This window comes from Puntigrus tetrazona, chromosome 4 (genome assembly GCF_018831695.1).
Source record: "Puntigrus tetrazona isolate hp1 chromosome 4, ASM1883169v1, whole genome shotgun sequence".
NCBI lineage: Eukaryota > Metazoa > Chordata > Actinopteri > Cypriniformes > Cyprinidae > Puntigrus > Puntigrus tetrazona.
Window position 1 is genome coordinate 16,030,433 of NC_056702.1, and position 6,824 is coordinate 16,037,256.

Sequence of the window (6,824 nt, forward strand, 5' to 3'; positions counted from 1 at the left end):
TGTAGCTTCTGAGATCAGGCGAGATCAGGCGTGAACACAGGGTGGTATGGCCGTAAGCGAAAGCTGCTGCAAAAAGCCCCTATTTTAAGGTGAGGCACACTAAGTGCCATTATACTAGATAAGTAATGAATGAAATAAAAAAAAATACTTCAAAATGAGCTACATTAAAGATAAGAGCATTAGTTAAGTAGTTAAAAACAGTCAAACTCTGTTTAAAGAACAGCTACTTTAAAAAGGCAATTGAATTAAATAAGCAGTAAGGAAAGCAAAGAGCTGGTCAAACTTTGGCCACACTAAGGGCCAGTGTATTAGATAAGTAGTGAAAAAACTCAAAAACTTACAGCACCTGGTATTCCTAGGCAGTCTCCCATCCAAGTACTAACTAGGCCCAACTCTGCTTAGCTTCTGAGATCAGGCGAGATCAGGCGTGAACAGGGTGGTATGGCCGTGCGAAAGCTGCTGCAAAAGCCCCTATTTTAAGGTGAGGCACACTAAGTGCCATTATACTAGATAAGTAATGAATGAAATAAAAAAAAAAAATACTTCAAAATGAGCTACATTAAAGATAAGAGCATTAGTTAAGTAGTTAAAAACAGTCAAACTCTGTTTAAAGAACAGCTACTTTAAAGGCAATTGAATTAAATAAGCAGTAAGGAAAGCAAAGAGCTGGTCAAACTTTGGCCACACTAAGGGCCAGTGTATTAGATAAGTAGTGAAAAAACTCAAAACTTACAGCACCTGGTATTCCTAGGCAGTCTCCCATCCAAGTACTAACTAGGCCCAACTCTCTTAGCTTCTGAGATCAGGCGAGATCAGGCGTGAACAGGGTGGTATGGCCGTAAAGCGAAAGCTGCTGCAAAAAGCCCCTATTTTAAGGTGAGGCACACTAAGTGCCATTATACTAGATAAGTAATGAATGAAATAAAAAAAAAAATACTTCAAAATGAGCTACATTAAAGATAAGAAGCATTAGTTAAAGTAGTAAAAACAGTCAAACTCTGTTTAAAGAACAGCTACTTTAAAGGCAATTGAATTAAATAAGCAGTAAGGAAAGCAAAGAGCTGGTCAAACTTTGGCCACACTAAGGGCCAGTGTATTAGATAAGTAGTGAAAAAACTCAAAAACTTACAGCACCTGGTATTCCTAGGCAGTCTCCCATCCAAGTACTAACTAGGCCCAACTCTGCTTAGCTTCTGAGATCAGGCGAGATCAGGCGTGAACAGGGTGGTATGGCCGTAAGCGAAAGCTGCTGCAAAAAGCCCCTATTTTTTAAGGTGAGGCACACTAAGTGCCATTATACTAGATAAGTAATGAATGAAATACAAAAAAAAACAAAAAAATACTTCAAAATGAGCTACATTAAAGATAAGAGCATTAGTTAAGTAGTTAAAAACAGTCAAACTCTGTTTAAAGAACAGCTACTTTAAAGGCAATTGAATTAAATAAGCAGTAAGGAAAGCAAAGAGCTGGTCAAACTTTGGGCCCACTAAAGGCCAGTGTATTAGATAAGTAGTGAAAAAACTCAAAAACTTACAGCACCTGGTATTCCTAGGCAGTCTCCCATCCAAGTACTAACTAGGCCCAACTCTGCTTAGCTTCTGAGATCAGGCGAGATCAGGCGTGAACAGGGTGGTATGGCCGTAAGCGAAAGCTGCTGCAAAAAGCCCCCTATTTTAAGGTGAGGCACACTAAGTGCCATTATACTAGATAAGTAATGAATGAAATACAAAAAAAAAAAATACTTCAAAATGAGCTACATTAAAGATAAGAGCATTAGTTAAGTAGTTAAAAACAGTCAAACTCTGTTTAAAGAACAGCTACTTTAAAGGCAATTGAATTAAATAAGCAGTAAGGAAAGCAAAGAGCTGGTCAAACTTTGGCCACACTAAGGGCCAGTGTATTAGATAAGTAGTGAAAAAACTCAAAAACTTACAGCACCTGGTATTCCTAGGCAGTCTCCCATCCAAGTACTAACTAGGCCCAACTCTGCTTAGCTTCTGAGATCAGGCGAGATCAGGCGTGAACAGGGTGGTATGGCCGTAAAGAAAGCTGCTGCAAAAAGCCCCTATTTTAAGGTGAGGCACACTAAGTGCCATTATACTAGATAAGTAATGAATGAAATAAAAAAAAAAAATACTTCAAAATGAGCTACATTAAAGATAAGAGCATTAGTTAAGTAGTTAAAAACAGTCAAACTCTGTTTAAAGAACAGCTACTTTAAAGGCAATTGAATTAAATAAGCAGTAAAGGAAAGCAAAGAGCTGGTCAAACTTTGGCCACACTAAGGGCCAGTGTATTAGATAAGTAGTGAAAAAACTCAAAAAACTTACAGCACCTGGTATTCCTAGGCAGTCTCCCATCCAAGTACTAACTAGGCCCAACTCTGCTTAGCTTCTGAGATCAGGCGAGATCAGGCGTGAACAGGGTGGTATGGCCGTAAGCGAAAGCTGCTGCAAAAAGCCCCTATTTTAAGGTGAGGCACACTAAGTGCCACACTAAGTGCCATTATACTAGATAAGTAATGAATGAAATACAAAAAAAAATACTTCAAAATGAGCTACATTAAAGATAAGAGCATTAGTTAAGTAGTTAAAAACAGTCAAACTCTGTTTAAAGAACAGCTACTTTAAAGGCAATTGAATTAAATAAGCAGTAAAAGGAAAGCAAAGAGCTGGTCAAACTTTGGCCACACTAAGGGCCAGTGTATTAGATAAGTAGTGAAAAAACTCAAAAACTTACAGCACCTGGTATTCCTAGGCAGTCTCCCATCCAAGTACTAACTAGGCCCAACTCTGTAGCTTCTGAGATCAGGCGAGATCAGGCGTGAACAGGGTGGTATGGCCGTAAGCGAAAGCTGCTGCAAAAGCCCCTATTTTAAGGTGAGGCACACTAAGTGCCATTATACTAGATAAGTAATGAATGAAATACAAAAAAAAAAATACTTCAAAATGAGCTACATTAAAGATAAGAGCATTAGTTAAGTAGTTAAAAACAGTCAAACTCTGTTTAAAGAACAGCTACTTTAAAGGCAATTGAATTAAATAAGCAGTAAGGAAAGCAAAGAGCTGGTCAAACTTTGGCCACACTAAGGGCCAGTGTATTAGATAAGTAGTGAAAAAACTCAAAAACTTACAGCACCTGGTATTCCTAGGCAGTCTCCCATCCAAGTACTAACTAGGCCCAACTCTGCTTAGCTTCTGAGATCAGAGCGAGATCAGGCGTGAACAGGGTGGTATGGCCGTAAGCAAAAGAAAGCTGCAAAAAGCCCCTATTTTAAGGTGAGGCACACTAAGTGCCATTATACTAGATAAGTAATGAATGAAATACAAAAAAAAAAATACTTCAAAATGAGCTACATTAAAGATAAGAGCATTAGTTAAGTAGTTAAAAACAGTCAAACTCTGTTTAAAGAACAGCTACTTTAAAGGCAATTGAATTAAATAAGCAGTAAGGAAAGCAAAGAGCTGGTCAAACTTTGGCCACACTAAGGGCCAGTGTATTAGATAAGTAGTGAAAAAACAAAAAAAACTTACAGCACCTGGTATTCCTAGGCAGTCTCCCATCCAGAAGTACTAACTAGGCCCAACTCTGCTTAGCTTCTGAGATCAGGCGAGATCAGGCGTGAACAGGGTGGTATGGCCGTAAGCGAAAGCTGCTGCAAAAAGCCCCTATTTTAAGGTGAGGCACACTAAGTGCCATTATACTAGATAAGTAATGAATGAAATAAAAAAAAATACTTCAAAATGAGCTACATTAAAGATAAGAGCATTAGTTAAGTAGTTAAAAACAGTCAAACTCTGTTTAAAAAGAACAGCTACTTTAAAGGCAATTGAATTAAATAAGCAGTAAGGAAAGCAAAGAGCTGGTCAAACTTTGGCCACACTAAGGGCCAGTGTATTAGATAAGTAGTGAAAAAACTCAAAAACTTACAGCACCTGGTATTCCTAGGCAGTCTCCCATCCAAGTACTAACTAGGCCCAACTCTGCTTAGCTTAGCTTCTGAGATCGAGATCGAGATCAGGCGTGAACAGGGTGGTATGGCCGTAGCGAAAGCTGCTGCAAAAAGCCCCTATTTTAAGGTGAGGCACACTAAGTGCCATTATACTAGATAAGTAATGAATGAAATACAAAAAAAAATACTTCAAAATGAGCTACATTAAAGATAAGAGCATTAGTTAAGTAGTTAAAAACAGTCAAACTCTGTTTAAAGAACAGCTACTTTAAAGGCAATTGAATTAAATAAGCAGTAAAGGAAAGCAAAGAGCTGGTCAAACTTTGGCCACACTAAGGGCCAGTGTATTAGATAAGTAGTGAAAAAACTCAAAAACTTACAGCACCTGGTATTCCTAGGCAGTCTCCCATCCAAGTACTAACTAGGCCCAACTCTGCTTAGCTTCTGAGATCAGGCGAGATCAGGCGTGAACAGGGTGTATGGCCGTAAGCGAAAGCTGCTGCAAAAGCCCCTATTTTAAGGTGAGGCACACTAAGTGCCATTATACTAGATAAGTAATGAATGAAATGAAAAAAAAAAAATACTTCAAAATGAGCTACATTAAAGATAAGAGCATTAGTTAAGTAGTTAAAAACAGTCAAACTCTGTTTAAAGAACAGCTACTTTAAAGGCAATTGAATTAAATAAGCAGTAAAGGAAAGCAAAGAGCTGGTCAAACTTTGGCCACACTAAGGGCCAGTGTATTAGATAAGTAGTGAAAAAACTCAAAAACTTACAGCACCTGGTATTCCTAGGCAGTCTCCCATCCAAGTACTAACTAGGCCCAACTCTGCTTAGCTTCTGAGATCAGGCGAGATCAGGCGTGAACAGGGTGGTATGGCCGTAAGCGAAAGCTGCTGCAAAAAGCCCCTATTTTAAGGTGAGGCACACTAAGTGCCATTATACTAGATAAGTAATGAATGAAATACAAAAAAAAAAAAATACTTCAAAATGAGCTACATTAAAGATAAGAGCATTAGTTAAGTAGTTAAAACAGTCAAACTCTGTTTAAAGAACAGCTACTTTAAAGGCAATTGAATTAAATAAGCAGTAAGGAAAGCAAAGAGCTGGTCAAACTTTGGCCACACTAAGGGCCAGTGTATTAGATAAGTAGTGAAAAAACTCAAAAAAACTTACAGCACCTGGTATTCCTAGGCAGTCTCCCATCCAAGTACTAACTAGGCCCAACTCTGCTTAGCTTCTGAGATCAGGCGAGATCAGGCGTGAACAGGGTGGTATGGCCGTAAGAAAGAAAGCTGCAAAAAGCCCCTATTTTAAGGTGAGGCACACTAAGTGCCATTATACTAGATAAGTAATGAATGAAATACAAAAAAAAAAATACTTCAAAATGAGCTACATTAAAGATAAGAGCATTAGTTAAGTAGTTAAAAACAGTCAAACTCTGTTTAAAGAACAGCTACTTTAAAGGCAATTGAATTAAATAAGCAGTAAGGGAAAGCAAAGAGCTGGTCAAACTTTGGCCACACCACACTAAGGCCAGTGTATTAGATAAGTAGTGAAAAAACTCAAAAACTTACAGCACCTGGTATTCCTAGGCAGTCTCCATCCAAGTACTAACTAGGCCCAACTCTGCTTAGCTTCTGAGATCAGAGGCGAGATCAGGCGTGAACAGGGTGGTATGGCCGTAAGCGAAAGCTGCTGCAAAAAGCCCCTATTTTAAGGTGAGGCACACTAAGTGCCATTATACTAGATAAGTAATGAATGAAATACAAAAAAATACTTCAAAATGAGCTACATTAAAGATAAGAGCATTAGTTAAGTAGTTAAAAACAGTCAAACTCTGTTTAAAGAACAGCTACTTTAAAGGCAATTGAATTAAATAAGCAGTAAAGGAAAGCAAAGAGAGCTGGTCAAACTTTGGCCACACTAAGGGCCAGTGTATTAGATAAGTAGTGAAAAAACTCAAAACTTACAGCACCTGGTATTCCTAGGCAGTCTCCCATCAGAAAGACTAACTAGGCCCAACTCTGTAGCTTCTGAGATCAGGCGAGATCAGGCGTGAACAGGGTGGTATGGCCGTAAGCGAAAGCTGCTGCAAAAAGCCCCTATTTTAAGGTGAGGCACACTAAGTGCCATTATACTAGATAAGTAATGAATGAAATAAAAAAAAAAAAAATACTTCAAAATGAGCTACATTAAAGATAAGAGCATTAGTTAAGTAGTTAAAAACAGTCAACTCTCTGTTTAAGAACAGCTACTTTAAAGGCAATTGAATTAAATAAGCAGTAAGGAAAGCAAAGAGCTGGTCAAACTTTGGCCACACTAAGGGCCAGTGTATTAGATAAGTAGTGAAAAAAACTCAAAAACTTACAGCACCTGGTATTCCTAGGCAGTCTCCCATCCCAAGTACTAACTAGGCCCAACTCTGTAGCTTCTGAGATCAGGCGAGATCAGGCGTGAACAGGGTGGTATGGCCGTAAGCGAAAGCTGCTGCAAAAGCCCCCCCTATTTTAAGGTGAGGCACACTAAGTGCCATTATACTAGATAAGTAATGAATGAAATACAGTAAAAAAAAAAAATACTTCAAAATGAGCTACATTAAAGATAAGAGCATTAGTTAAGTAGTTAAAAACAGTCAAACTCTGTTTAAAGAACAGCTACTTTAAAGGCAATTGAATTAAATAAGCAGTAGGGAAAGCAAAGAGCTGGTCAAACTTTGGCCACACTAAGGGCCAGTGTATTAGATAAGTAGTGAAAAAACTCAAAAACTTACAGCACCTGGTATTCCTAGGCAGTCTCCCATCCAAGTACTAACTAGGCCCAACTCTGCTTAGCTTCTGAGATCATTAGTTAAGTAGTTAAAAACAATTCA

The 6,824-nt window shown here is 38.3% G+C and overlaps 15 pseudogenes; all 15 read right to left on the reverse strand.

Annotated features, from left to right (window-relative positions):
* Positions 1-334: 334 nt before the first annotated feature.
* LOC122343708 lies at positions 335-453 on the reverse strand (annotated as a pseudogene).
* Positions 454-726: 273 nt separating this feature from the next.
* Positions 727-844, reverse strand: LOC122343784 (annotated as a pseudogene).
* A 278-nt stretch (positions 845-1,122) lies between these two features.
* LOC122343580 lies at positions 1,123-1,241 on the reverse strand (annotated as a pseudogene).
* A 286-nt stretch (positions 1,242-1,527) lies between these two features.
* Positions 1,528-1,646, reverse strand: LOC122343581 (annotated as a pseudogene).
* Positions 1,647-1,926: 280 nt separating this feature from the next.
* LOC122343635 lies at positions 1,927-2,045 on the reverse strand (annotated as a pseudogene).
* A 278-nt stretch (positions 2,046-2,323) lies between these two features.
* LOC122343582 lies at positions 2,324-2,442 on the reverse strand (annotated as a pseudogene).
* A 290-nt stretch (positions 2,443-2,732) lies between these two features.
* LOC122343752 lies at positions 2,733-2,849 on the reverse strand (annotated as a pseudogene).
* Positions 2,850-3,126: 277 nt separating this feature from the next.
* LOC122343614 lies at positions 3,127-3,246 on the reverse strand (annotated as a pseudogene).
* Positions 3,247-3,526: 280 nt separating this feature from the next.
* On the reverse strand, positions 3,527-3,647 carry LOC122343725 (annotated as a pseudogene).
* A 276-nt stretch (positions 3,648-3,923) lies between these two features.
* On the reverse strand, positions 3,924-4,049 carry LOC122343822 (annotated as a pseudogene).
* Positions 4,050-4,325: 276 nt separating this feature from the next.
* Positions 4,326-4,443, reverse strand: LOC122343735 (annotated as a pseudogene).
* A 278-nt stretch (positions 4,444-4,721) lies between these two features.
* LOC122343583 lies at positions 4,722-4,840 on the reverse strand (annotated as a pseudogene).
* A 281-nt stretch (positions 4,841-5,121) lies between these two features.
* On the reverse strand, positions 5,122-5,240 carry LOC122343595 (annotated as a pseudogene).
* Positions 5,241-5,522: 282 nt separating this feature from the next.
* On the reverse strand, positions 5,523-5,642 carry LOC122343714 (annotated as a pseudogene).
* Positions 5,643-6,316: 674 nt separating this feature from the next.
* LOC122343809 lies at positions 6,317-6,434 on the reverse strand (annotated as a pseudogene).
* Positions 6,435-6,824: the final 390 nt, after the last annotated feature.